This window comes from Syngnathus scovelli, chromosome 14 (genome assembly GCF_024217435.2).
Source record: "Syngnathus scovelli strain Florida chromosome 14, RoL_Ssco_1.2, whole genome shotgun sequence".
Lineage (NCBI taxonomy): Eukaryota > Metazoa > Chordata > Actinopteri > Syngnathiformes > Syngnathidae > Syngnathus > Syngnathus scovelli.
Genome location: NC_090860.1, coordinates 3,691,494 through 3,705,738, shown reverse-complemented (window position 1 = coordinate 3,705,738; position 14,245 = coordinate 3,691,494). Strand labels below are relative to the sequence as shown.

Below are 14,245 nucleotides of genomic sequence, written 5' to 3'. Positions count from 1 at the left end.
CCCCTTATTTTGAGAACAGTGAGTCCTAGACTCCGACTGTTTTTTTTTTCTGTCTTCTTGGGGGTCTGCTCAGGTAGTGTGGCAAATTTGAACAGGTTCCCTCATTCCTAGCCCAAGTTACAGGGGGGGAACATATCCTCACGGGCGCCCCGTGAGGATATGTCCCCCCCCCCCCTTATTTTGAGAACGGTGAGTCCTAGACTCCAACTGTTTTTTTTTCTGTCTTCCTGGGGGTCTGCTCAGGTAGTGTGGCAAATTTGAACAGGTTCCCTCATTCCTAGCCCAAGTTACAGGGGGGGAACATATCCTCACGGGTGCCCCGTGAGGATATGTCCCCCCCCCCCCCCCCTTATTTTGAGAACGGTGAGTCCTAGACTCCGACTGTTTTTTTTCTGTCTTCCTGGGGGTCTGCTCAGGTAGTGTGGCAAATTTGAACAGGTTCCCTCATTCCTAGCCCAAGTTACAGGGGGGGAACATATCCTCACGGGTGCCCCGTGAGGATATGTTCCCCCCCCCCCCCCTTATTTTGAGAACGGTGAGTCCTAGACTCCAACTGTTTTTTTCTGATGATTTGTGCAGTGATACTGTTATTACTGCACTTTATCAATGTCTTTGGCCTTATTTTGGTCAAACAACTTTGTTTCTTTATCATATAACATACATCAAAAATAATGACTTTAAACTTTATTAAGAAAAAAAATGTTTTTTTAAATAATAAAATAAAAAAATAAAAAAATGTAATAAAAAAAAAGCAAAATGGTCTTCAAGAAAGCTTCAAATATTTAGCATTTAATTTCTGTACATGCTGTACACAAAAAAGAGCCTTCGGTTGGAGGCTCCCCGACACATACAAGATGGAACCACCTGCAACACTCGTCACACTGAATCTGGTAAACAAAGAAAAAAGCAAGATCATACAATGCAGCACATTTACAATAATTTACAACGCATGTGTAATTCAATATATTTCTTAATCATCACATGCATTAGTTAACAAGACCTGACATAATTACCCATCTGTTGTCTGTGTCATGTGTAGCTTCCCCACAAACAAAGCACAAGTCAGATAAATCATCTGTGAAAACAAAGACAGAAGAATTGCTATCGTACTTCCCTGTGTAAAACTTAACTGAGTTGTATATAGCATTGATAGCACAGTCAGGACCATTCTTTGGGTGGCAATAACATCTCTTGGGTGCATATTACTTACCAGTCTCTAATAGAAGTGTGGTGGCAATTTGCAGCCTGTACCTATTTATATCGTGTGCCTTTGCTGAGAAGTCTATTTCTTCATTTGAAAGATGTTCTGCAAACTGAAAAAGACAATGTCAGATGTTGACAGTGCATAAAGAATGCCTTAAATGTTTGCCATCTTTAGCCTATATATCGTACAAAAAATTCTACTGTCAGACAATAATTTGTTTTAGTCCTTTGTTGTATGAACTCTAAATTAGTTTTTTGTTTTGAGTAATGTTTGTTTAAGTTTTTGCATAATTGAGTGATATGAGTTTTGTAAATATAGTCTGTAAATCAAATGCATACTTTCAAAGCAAAGACACCACAAGAGGTTGAATCTTGTTGCCTGGGATGGGGGACAGTGCCACAAGTCCACCTGGAAACATTGCACCCTTTGTTGCGCATGAACGCCCTGAAATATAAGAGCCAGCACATAAACACAAATTTCAAGTTTTATCCGTCAATTACATAATTTGTATTGATAAAAACAAAAACCTAGTCCACTTTCAAAAGAAAGCGCACATCTTCAGTTAAATGTTGATATCACAATAGAACTCTGACTTATTCATATGTATGAATTATCAAACATTTTGCACATAACTATATATTTTTTGCTGTAATGTTACTCCCTCTTGTGGCATTACAACATTTCTTTACCGCCAGCTTCCAATGATTATGCTCATTGACAATGCCAACAATAAGTTTGTATTCCACCGGGTTGATCTAAAAATAAACAGAAGAAAAAAATACGTCTGTCAATAATTTCAATAAAATGTGTAAAGAACAAAATTAATGCCAATTGAGTTTTTTAATAAAATTATTATAATGTCTTAATAACGTTGTTGGGCCACTAATTGGCCCGGCAACAATATTAAGACATTTAACTTCTTAACTTCATTGATAATTTTGCAAGATATAATTCAATAAACAGTACTAATACAGACAGACCTTGAGTCTCTGGCTCTTTCCATTCCATAAATTAGTCATTGCAAATGAGTCAACATAGGAAATCTTTTCCACGCTGATTTGGTTGCGTTTGTTCACCAACAGGAGGTACGCGTTAATAACCTGTAATTGAAACGGCAAACAAATTGAAACAGAAAATATTCCCCACCCCCCCCAAAAAATACAGTGCTGCCAATTAAGACTTGAAACAAAACAGTCAAACTGAGAAACCTAAGTTTCAGATATGAGAACATAATTTTACCTCAGATTCCAGCTCAGATTTGGGTCCAACGTTCATAATGTCCCAAAAGAACAATTTGTACGCTCCGATTTTTGATAGGAGAACATGGACGTGCTTTCCCTTCCAGGCATCTTGAACGTCTGCCAAAAATAAGTCAGAACAATACCTCAAAATGCAATTGGAAATGTGGTTCATTCCATAGCAGCAAGTGGCACTTATAAAACACTTTGTGAGTACAAGACCTATGTGCCACATATCCATAATCCATCCATCCATCCATTTTCTGAACCGCTTAGTCCCCACGGGGGTCGCGGGCGTGCTGGAGCCTATCCCAGCCGTCATCGGGCAGTAGGCGGGGGACACCCTGAACTGGTTGCCAGCCAATCGCAGGGCACACAGAGACAGACTACCAATCGCACTCACACTCACACCTAGGGACAATTTGGAGTCTTCAATCGGCCTACCAAGCATGTTTTTGGAATGTGGGAGGAAACCGGAGTGCCCGGAGAAAACCCACGCGGGCCCGGGGAGAACATGCAAACTCCACACAGGGAGGGCCGGAGGTGGAATCGAACCCGCACCCTCCTAACTGTGAGGCGGACGTGCTACCCAGTGCGCCACCGAGCCGCACCATATCCATAATGTATGTTTTAATATGTTTACAGTTTTATCATGAATACATCTTACATTTGTCCACATTTTCCCTCCTTTGTCTAAAAGTCAAAGACAGTCGTGGTGGTGTTGCGGTATTAAGAGCAGGGGAAAAGGGAGCCGTGGCTGGAGGAGCTGTGGCTGAAGGAGCAGTGGCAGAGGGGGTGGTGACTGGGGGAGCTGAGGCTAGAGGAGCAGTGGCAGTGGGAGCGGTGCTTGGAGGAGCTGCGGCTGGTGGAGCAGTGGGAGAGGAAGCGGTGGTTGGAGGAACTGCGGCGGGAGGAGCAGTGGCTGGAGGAGCAGTGGCTGGAAGTGCTGAGGCTGGTGGGGATGGTGACTCTGTCATCCAGGAGGATGCTCCTTTTTTGTTTTCATACCTATGAGGCACTCTTTGTTTATTTTCTTTGTATGGTTTTAGGTGGTCAATGTTTATTTTGGGGACCAAGGCTCCATTCTCATCCTGGAGGTCAGCTGTCTTACCCTCAATCGCCACAATTTTGTATGGCCCCAAAAAATTGGGGTTCAATTTTCCTCCCTTTCTTTGTTGAGACCTGATATTTTGTCTTAGAACAAGATCTCCTATGTGTACAGTGGTCCCTGAGATTGTTTTTGGGTGCCTTGTTTTTTCCTGCGCTTTTCTAATGTGCTCTCTAACTTAAGTTCGACATCCTTTCGTTGCTTTCATTGGCCACACAAAATAAAGTTGCAGGCCAGATATGCCCTCAGGGACTTGTATTTGACAGCTATGATGAAGATAATTTCTGCCAAACACTGTAGTACTTACTGCATTGACAAATTCTTTGCCTTGATCTGTCAAGATCCTTTTTGGCGACTCAAATTGGTAGACAAATTTTAGGATACAGGCGGTAACATCAGCAGCAGACTTCGACCTCAATGGATAGGCTTGAGGCCATTTCGTGAAATAATCGACCATCACGCACATATATTGGTATCCATCTTTTGTCTGAGCCAGTTTGCCAATGATGTCCATGCCCAAGAGTTCAAATGGCTGAGACACTGTTGGGTCTAAATACGATTAGACATTAAATCACTCGCTGGAATGAAGAGGAGAAGACAACCAGAACAGGTTTACTCGCGAGGAGAACGATAGAGAAAGCAATCTCAGTTACAACCTCCATCAGTTCTGAGTCCTTACTCCACGTGCCCCTCTTTTTAATGCTATGGTTGCCCTGGTTACAGAGGCGTTGCTACATTAAAGGGAGGGGGGATTGTGTCTGTAGCAACGCTGATAAGTTAAAGAATATAGTGTGGTGTGAATTAGCACTTCGTTGTTGGCTCGTGACCCCCCCGCAGAGGCCGTCCCCAGCTGTCCTCCCTCAGTTGGCTGACTCTTCCTCGACCGGGGTCAAATACCCTGAAGCACGTTGATTGCCGCTTTGCTGTGGAACAAATGCAACTAGACCTTTGCTAACTTTATCTACTTGGTAATTAACACATAATAATAATAAGTAACTTTTCCTAAACATTTCAACACACATTAAACAAATGTGAGGTAACCGGTATGCAGTTCCTTAAACAAACATTGAGTAAATATGGGATAACTTTTATGCAACTACTTCTAACTGTATGTATCCCTTAACAAAGAAAAATAGGTCTGATAAACTACAATCTATGAACCAAACCTACATCTAAATGAAAAGGAATGAAGTTCCTGTGAATCAAACAAAGAACATGTCACCTATGTAAATAAGCCCTGCTCATTGTTAGTGAAGGCCTCTTACGGGAACCAAAACACACAGACAACATAAGGACAGGAAGGATACAAATGGCTGACAGGGATCAAAAGACATCCCTATCACTAAAAAGGAAGAACCTAGATAAAAGGAAAGATAAACTCGTAAAGGCGAGGCCTCCAGGTCTGGCAGGCCAAAGCTTCACTTAAAATTATTCCAACATTTCCCGCTGTTTATCACGTATTTGCTCAATTTTTACATCACCCAAAACACCCACTTCACTCGATTTTCAGGTGTCGGATCACAGGTATGAGCACAAATATGTTTACACTAAAAAGGTTAATTGTTGCATCATCATCATCCGGAAACACACAGATCTGGGAAAAAGTCTGTAAACTCAAGTGCAAAAATTTCATCTTCATCGTTATCATCAACATGCTGGCGTTCAGACATTAGGCATACCCGGGCCATCTTGTCTTCCGTGGGCGATATTGCTGTAGTGATGAGACGATTAAACAGAGCACGCAGACATGGAATACAACAACATCCACACAAGGTGAGTATAGCAGTAAATACTGCAACTGATATTATAATTGAGGACACAAGTGCTTTATACTTCCCAGAGGCATGCATCCAGTTGTCCCACATTGATGTGTCCACACCAGAGTGCTCTTTCATCCTCGTGTTGAGGGATCGCAGGCCTGCAATGGCCTTTGTCAGGCTCCCATCAGGGGCGGTGTTGTTGGGGATAAAGGTACAGCACTGTTCTCCGAACATTGCACAGACCCCTCCTTTCTCAGACAACAACATATCAAGAGCAATGCGATTCTGGAAGGCCATTAGGGAAGTCGTGGCTAGCTGTTCATGCACTGCCTCAAGCCCCGCTTGTGTCCAATTGCCCAATTTTTGCACGTTGTAATGGATGTAATTTATCCTGTCTACGTTTTTGTTTATTGTACACCACCAACAAATGGAAGACTCCCATCTTGCTGCAATTTGGTCAATTAATTCTTATTAATCAGGAACTCCTCTGGGGACTCTAATTGCATCAATTAAAGTCAGATCATCGTCGCCTCTCAAATTTAAAGACATTTTGGTTTTTACCAGATTTTCCCCAGATCTTGGCGTGTCGATACATATACAATTTTGCTTGACTACATTCTCTAGAAGCAATGGTTTCTTTTCTTTTCCTCAACGGATATTATATAGAACGCTCTGTTGCACATTTCACAATCAGTAGACGTGACAGATTTCACACAACCTTTGGTCAATGGTAATGGTACAACATAAAGAATCGGTCGCAAACCCATACACATGACATATTCAATTTGTTCTTTTTTTTTCCTTTTTCTCTCTGGTTTGCAGCTTGTTTTGCCATTAGCAATCAATCGTTTCTTTTACCAGTTACTCTTATAGGTAGTTACCTGAAACCAATTATCAAACATTCATTTTAGAGATATTAATTTCATTCTTTAACTTCTACAGCTGTTGTTGACAAAGTATTATTTCGTTACATAACATTTTTGCCACTGTTAAGGCATTCAGTGTTTACTTTGAAGCCAATTCAATCCATTTTGAGAATGCATCTATTATGACCAGGCATTATAACCCTGTCGATTGAGTTTAGCACATGGTAAACAAGCTCTACATTTTTTTTTTTTTTTTTTATAAATGTTTTGAATATGAATCAAATCCATATGTTGTATAAAGCCGACTGAACTGCCCTTTCATCCCCCCTGTTGAGCCATGTGTCAAGTCAACATCACGTGACAACTTCATGGCTCAATATTGCTGCCCATATGTATCGGTTCATTTGTACGGGCAGTTAATATTGCTGCCCATTTGCATCGGAAGTTTTTCTTTCTCAAAGTGACAAACCAATCCACCAATCGGAAAAAAATCAACAAAATAACTGCCAGTGAATTAATATAATAGTTAATTGTTGTTGTTTCTTAACTTTAACTAGCTCAATCGCTCTCCATCCATCCATCCATCTTCTTCCGCTTATCCGGGGTCGGGTCGCGGGGGCAGCAGCTTTAGGAGGGACTCCCAGACTTCCCTCTCCCCAGCCACTTCATCCAGCTCATCCCGGGGGATCCCAAGGCGTTCCCAGGCCAGCTGGGATGGTGGACCAGAATTTCCTCGAAGCCGTCCGAAAGTCATTCTCCATGGCCTCACCAAACTCCTCCCACGCCCGGGTTTTTGCCCCAGCAACCGCCGAAGCCGCGTTCCGCTTGGCCATCCGATACCTGTCAGCTGCCTCCGGAGTACCGCAGGCCAAAACGGCCCGATAGGACTCCTTCTTCAGCTTGACGGCATCCCTTACCGCCGGTGTCCACCAGCGGGTTCGGGGATTGCCGCCACGACAGGCACCAACGACCTTACGGCCACAGCTCCGGTCGGCCGCCTCAACAATGGAGGCGCGGAACATGGTCCACTCAGACTCAATGTCCCCCGCCTCCCCCGGGACGTGGGAAAAGCTCTGCCGGAGGTGGGAGTTGAAACTCTTCCTGACAGGAGATTCTGCCAGACGTTCCCAGCAGACCCTCACAGAGCGTTTGGGTCTGCCAGGTCGGACCGGCATCTTCCCCCACCATCGGAGCCAACCCACCACCAGGTGGTGATCAGTTGACAGCTCCGCCCCTCTCTTCACCCGAGTGTCCAAAACATGCGGCCGCAAATCCGATGGCACGACTACAAAGTCGATCATCAAACTGCGGCCTAGGGTGTCCTGGTGCCAAGTGCACACATGGACACCCTTATGCTTGAACATGGTGTTCATTATTGAAAATCCATGTCGAGCACAGAAGTCCAACAATAGAACACCGCTCGGGTTCAGATCGGGGGGGCCGTTCCTCCCAATCACGCCCTTCCAGGTCTCACTGTCATTGCCCACGTGAGCATTGAAGTCACCCAGTAGAACGATGGAGTCCCCAGAAGGAGCGCTCTCCAGCACTTCCTCCAGGGACCCCAAGAAGGGTGGGTACACTGAGCTGCCGTTTGGTGCATAGACACAAACAACATTCAGGACCCGTCCCCCCACCCGAAGGCGGAGGGAGGCTACCCTCTCGTTCACCGGGGTGAACCCCAATGTGCAGGCGCCCAGCCGGGGGGCAATAAGTATACCCACACCTGCTCGACGCCTCTCACCGTGGGCAACTCCAGAGTGGAAGAGAGTCCAGCCCCTCTCGAGAGGGCTTGTACCGGAACCCAAACTGTGTGTGGAGGCTAGTCCGACTATATCGAGTCGGAATTTTTCTGCCTCGCACACCAGCTCGGGCTCCTTTCCAGCCAGAGAGGTGACATTCCATGTCCCAAGAGCCAGCTTCTGCAGCCGGGGATCAGACCGCCAAGGTCCCTGCCTTTGGCTGCCGCCCAGCACACATTGCACTCGACCCCTTTGTTCCCTCCCACAGGTGGTGAGCCCATCGGAAGGGGGACCCACGTTTCCTTTTCGGGCTATGCCCGGCCGGGCCCCATGGGCGAAGGCCCGGCCACCAGACGCTCGCCTTCGAGCCCCGCCTCCAGGCCTGGCTCCAGAGGGAGGCCCCGGTGACCCGCGTCCGGGCGAGGGAAAACGAAGTCCATTTATTTCAATCGTCATAAGGGGCTTCTGTGAGCCGTGCTTTGTCTGGCCCCTCACCTAGGACCCGTTTGCCATGGGTGACCCTACCAGGGGCATGAAGCCCCCGACAACATGGCTCCTAGGATCATAAGGGCACGCAAACCCCTCCACCACGATAAGGTGACGACTCACGGAGTCAATCGCTCTCTTATTCTCAAATTTTAAATTTAGCTTTGAAATGTCGTTATTACATAATTTTTCTTCATCCAATTCCAGAAAGCAAGTTCTTTCCGTCTCTCAAATTTTGTTTCATCAAGGCTAGGCATTAATGCAGTGTGGACCAGTTTCTGCCCATAAACAAATTGCTTGCTTTTCTTTACTTCCTATTTTTTCAAAATTGATTTTGTTTTGCGGTGCAAATCAGATAGACTACAGTCTAATAAATTATTTTGTGCACCTACGTATATTAGCCAATTTCATCCTAACATAACACTGACAGCACACAGACAACACAAAAACAGCAGAGACACAGATCACAAACAATACCAACAAACAACGCTGCGCAAACGTCATCTTCTATTTTGACGCTTTGGTTATACCTTTTTTTTTTTTTTCTCTCATCAGTGCCTTTTATCCTTCATGCTAATGTTGTCACATCTTCCTTAAGCATCACCCTGCTTCAAACATTCTCTGAGAAACTCACACTTTCCCTGCCTCGCCCACAGCCATAGCACCCTCCGTGCGAGGGGGGGACGCGGCATCAATGTTGATTGGTCACAGGCTGGCCATTTCCTGCAACAATCATGATGCCGGCCCACCGCCCACACGAGCATAGCACACGCCTACGCGCACAGCCCCGACCCGCAACTACGCGCGAGCGCAGGGACGCTTCCTATCGAGGCACCGTTCTCGTCACTTTCTGCCACACACGTCTTATTTTCTCTACTGCCACACACTGCTCATCTTAGGTTCTCCAACCAACTTAAGCACACCATCATCCACTTCTCAATTACCCTATTTTGCTCAACAGCCTCCTGAACATTCTCCATTACTGATTTCTCCATAGGACACACATCTCACTCACACACTCACACATATACACAACATTCATGAGGATCCTCTGCGCGCACGCACACACAAACACTATCACAAGAGGATGACGCACAACATATAAAACCACATAGTGCGTACTAAGAACACCTTTTTGCTCATCTTATTTGTCAGATTTATTCTCTATTTTAGTTTCAGGAGCTATTTGTAATTCAGTTCCATTTATTTTGCAAATTTTAACTTCAGTGTTTCTTTATCTTACATTATCCTTTTAACACGAATATCTCCTGTATATTTAAGCTAATTTCTCTTTAATTTTGGCTGCCAGGTCCCCACTTTATTACATGAGAATCTGATGTATTTTGATCTTGTACTAGTCATTATTGTTTTTGTTTATATGTGCAGTCACGTGCCATGTGACCTTTTTCTCCGCAACTCCAGCATTCTATTGGAGGTTGCACAACTCCTCTTCCTCGGCCCCTAAAGCCTTCACTGTTAGACATTGCTCCTCGCCCTCTCTGGCCTTCCTGTCCTCTGCCTGCATTTTGGTAAAAAGTGTCACTATCCTGGTCTACCAGAAAAGTGTATTTCGGAGCTTTCATTTGTTTTCGTTTTTGTTTGTCTATTACTACTCTTTCTGCATGGAGGGCGTGATTTATGTATTCCTCCAAAGTTCCGGTGGTCATGCCTATATAATTATTGATCACCCTAATTTGTATTGCTGGCCTGGACCCTACGTGGATGGCATTTTTTAATTGCTGTTGATAAGCCCCTTGGGGCGCATTATCTTCCACCAGTCCACTGTGTAATTTAAATACTTCTGTCATGCGCACTCGATATTCATCAAAGGTTTCATTATCATTTTGCTTTGTTCTCCCTATTTCTGTATAATTTGCTCTCATTTCCTTTAACAAATCCATTTCTATTGGGTTTTTCTGTCTGGTGGCTCTGTCTGTTAACCCATAAGGGGGGGTTGACCCCTCTTGTGCACCAGTGTCGGGTATTTGTGGATACAACTTCTCTATGACCTTATGTTTTAAAGTTGTAGCATGTGCTTTCCCTACGCGCTTCTCTACTTCCTCTACACCTCCCCGTTCTTCTCTGGCTCTCTGTAAATTTTGATTATCTCTTGCCTGCCTACCATTAGGCCCAGTCTCATCATCTTCCTTCCTACAATACAGTGCATTTTCCACTTTCTCTTTTTCTCCCCTCTTTCTCTCTCCTGCTACTTTGAGCCAAAACACCACATGCTCATCTCCTTCTTTTTTCATCTTTCTAGGGTCTCTTTGTTTTCTCTTTCATGGCGCCTCTAAGTTCTATCAATTTGGTTGTTTTTAGTTGTCCCTCAAATTTATATTTCTTAACCCATTTATCGAGTTTTTTAAGTTGGTCGGGATCCTGCCTTTCAATTATTTTCCAATCTTTACATTTAAGATTATCTCGGATATTATTTTTACTCTTCCCGTTCCCCATTTTAATCAATTTGGTCCCAACTGTAAAACCATAGGGGTTTCTAAAGTCGGGTGTTTCCAGTGGGATAACGAAAAGATCCTGTGGTGATTCTCACTTCTACCAGCGTTCTGGTGGAGAATCCTTGCCTATTGCGTCCACAGAACCACGTTATGTGTTCCCCACTGCTTTAATATGGAATACTGTATCTAGTGATACGTATTCCCATTCACACTCCCAATCACTCAGTATTACGGAATTTTCGGCATCACGTGGACTTCCGCTGACCTTTTTTTTGAGGGCCTCTCCGTCGGACACCTCTGTCCTTTAAACGGTTTGTTACACCTGCGTTGTGTAACTTTTATTTAAACGGACCTTTCCGTTTTGGTACCTTTAGAACGAACCTCTCCGTTCTGTCCTAGGACTTTTATAGGGCACAACGAGCCCTCGGCCGCTCATTCCTTTTATATAAAAAAAACAAACTCACCCTCTGGTTCTCTTCACCTCTGCACCTCGGACTGCCTTCAACCCTTAGATCCCAGCTGACGAGCAGACAGCCAGCCTTTGAAAAGGATTCTAGGACCCCACCTAGGAAGGTCCTGCCGCGCTCGGTCTTCCTGGATCTCTGCTGCCGTCCGCTGGAATCCTCAGGTGTGTTGGCATCCGGCTCGAAGGACCAATTAAATGTTGGCTCGTGACCCCCCGCAGAGGCCGTCCCCAGCTGTCCTCCCTCAGTTGTCTGACTCTTCCTCGACCGGGGTCAAATACCCTGAAGCACGTTGATTGCCGCTTTGCTGTGGAACAAATGCAACTAGACCTTTGCTAACTTTATCTACTTGGTAATTAACACATAATAATAATAAGTAACTTGTCCTAAACATTTCAACACACATTAAACAAATGTGAGGTAACCGGTATGCAGTTCCTTAAACAAACATTGAGTAAATATGGGATAACTTTTATGCAACTACTTCTAACTGTATGTATCCCTTAACAAAGAAAAATAGGTCTGATAAACTACAATCTATGAACCAAACCTACATCTAAATGAAAAGGAATGAAGTTCCTGTGAATCAAACAAAGAACATGTCACCTATGTAAATAAGCCCTGCTCATTGTTAGTGAAGGCCTCTTACGGGAACCAAAACACACAGACAACATAAGGACAGGAAGGATACAAATGGCTGACAGGGATCAAAAGACATCCCTATCACTAAAAAGGAAGAACCTAGATAAAAGGAAAGATAAACTCGTAAAGGCGAGGCCTCCAGGTCTGGCAGGCCAAAGCTTCACTTAAAATTATTCCAACAGACACCTAATAAATAAATATTTATAAAAACAAATTGTGTTAAACTGATGTTGCTGAGAAAAATAGTTATATAAAGTATGCCACATACAAAATACTATATAGACCTTGGGTCAAAATAGAGAACATTATTTGGATTAACTGACCTGTATAGGCATGACCTCTGTTGGGCTTTTTATTGATATGCCGGCTGCCTGACATTCGGTGCACTGGGACACCTGACAATGGCAAGTTTTGTGGAAAAGTAGTCATTGTTAATAAATGCATGCAAAAAGAAGGGGAAGATCTTAGATAATCATTTTGAATTGTTTGCAAAAGATACAAAGGAATAGTTTCATTCATTATGTTTGCAGGCTTAAAAAATGAACAAATAAGTATACTCTTTTTGTATTGTTTACATACCCACTCATTAATGTCAACAGACATCGCTGACCAGTAATATCTCAGAGAGATGCTGTGTCTTGTTTTATTTTGCCCGGCGTGTGCCCCTGCCGGGCTGGCATGAAAACTCTTAAAAATTTCATTTGCCTCTTCAGCACCACAGACAACCTTCACTTGGACTGCCTGGCCTGTGCCTTTTTGGCGGCAATAATACAGCTCCCCTCCTGAGTCGAAGTAAAAATAAAACGTTGAATTAGCACCATACTTGTGGTAATTCATGAAGTACTCACTCAATACACCTAATTGCAAATTTGCTACTTGGACAAAAAAAAAAAAAAACAGTTTCATAATATATCAAATGTTCACTCAATGGGTTTACAACCAAATATGTTACTTTAGTTTGATAATTTATCAAATATTTACTCAATAGATCTACACAAAGTTACTTGAAAAAAACATTAGCTTGAGTTGCACTCAACAAATTCAACATTTTCCTTCATAGTGAGGTGTGTTATATATATTGCGTTCAACATTTTATAAGTCAATTATTTGTGTTATAGAGTAATTACTCTAAAACTGAAGTTTCTGACGTTAGTGTAGAAATTAGTAGGTTCTGCAATGTGGATTTTTGATGCGTCTCTGGATCTAATTTGCTTGATTTATGTACGTTGTGTATATTACCCTCAACGTCGTAAAAAGAAGCTTTTCTTCTCAATACGTACTTCTCCTTTGTCAGGAATGAGTTGAGCCAGGGCGACCAAATGCAGCTTGAACCAGGATTTATTGCAGGGAAAAGGAGTTGGAAGGGAGGCAGGTGGGGAACGAACGACACAGACGGGAGGAAGACTCACGGCCAGCAAAACAGACAGACTGACCGACATGAAGTCCCCTTGGACAAGATTAAAATTCTGACCGTGAGCCTTCAGACAGACCGAGGGAAAACCAGATGACACGAACAGGAACACTGGGCACGAACAGGAATGGACACAACAGTAGACACCGACAGGGAGAAACACACGGGCAGGGCTTAAATACACAGGGTAACAAGAGGAAGCAGGTGACAGACATTACGGTAACGAAAGGGGTGTGGCTGAGCGAAGTGGCACGGGCGTGACAGTACCCCTCCCACAAGGGACGGCTCCCGACGTCCCAAAAAAGAAAAAAAAATCCAAGACTGTCCAACATGGGCCGGGAGGAAATGGGGAGGTGGCCGCACGTCACACACCGCCGAAGGCCGACTGGGTGACGGCCGCTGGATCCACGCCGCCGGAACTGGTGGCGGCCGCAGCATCCGCGCCGTCGGGACTGGATCGGGGGGCGGCCGCGTGTCATGCGCCGTTGAAGCCGACTGGGTGACGGCCGCTGGATCTGCGCCGCCGGAACTGGTGGCGGCCGCAGCATCCGCGCCGTCGGGACTGGGTCGGGGGGCGGCCGTGCGTCATGCACCGTTGAAGGCCGACGGTGACAGCCGCTGGATCCGCGCCGCCGGAACAAGTGGCGGCCGCAACATCCGCGCCGTCGGATCTGTTTTGGGGGGGGTGGGGCAACCGTGCATCTTGCGTCGCTTGAACTCATCTCCTTGGCGACCATGCAACAGTTGCGGGAGCCGGCAAAGGGTTGGTCCAAGCGCTGGTCGCTGTGAGCGTCGGTGTCTTCTGTCAGGAAGGAGTTGAGCCAGGGCGACCAAATGCAGCTTGAACCAGGATTTATTGCAGGGAAAAGGAGTT

At 44.8% G+C, this 14,245-nt stretch overlaps 1 long non-coding RNA gene across 1 annotated transcript; it reads right to left on the bottom strand.

The window, feature by feature from the left end:
* Nucleotides 1–669: 669 nt before the first annotated feature.
* Nucleotides 670–1,824, bottom strand: LOC125981344 (uncharacterized). The gene is made up of 4 exons (XR_007485910.2): nucleotides 1,543–1,824; nucleotides 1,211–1,313; nucleotides 1,014–1,075; nucleotides 670–887 (listed from the first exon to the last, which is right to left on the bottom strand). It is a non-coding gene; the product is annotated as an uncharacterized lncRNA (long non-coding RNA).
* Nucleotides 1,825–14,245: the final 12,421 nt, after the last annotated feature.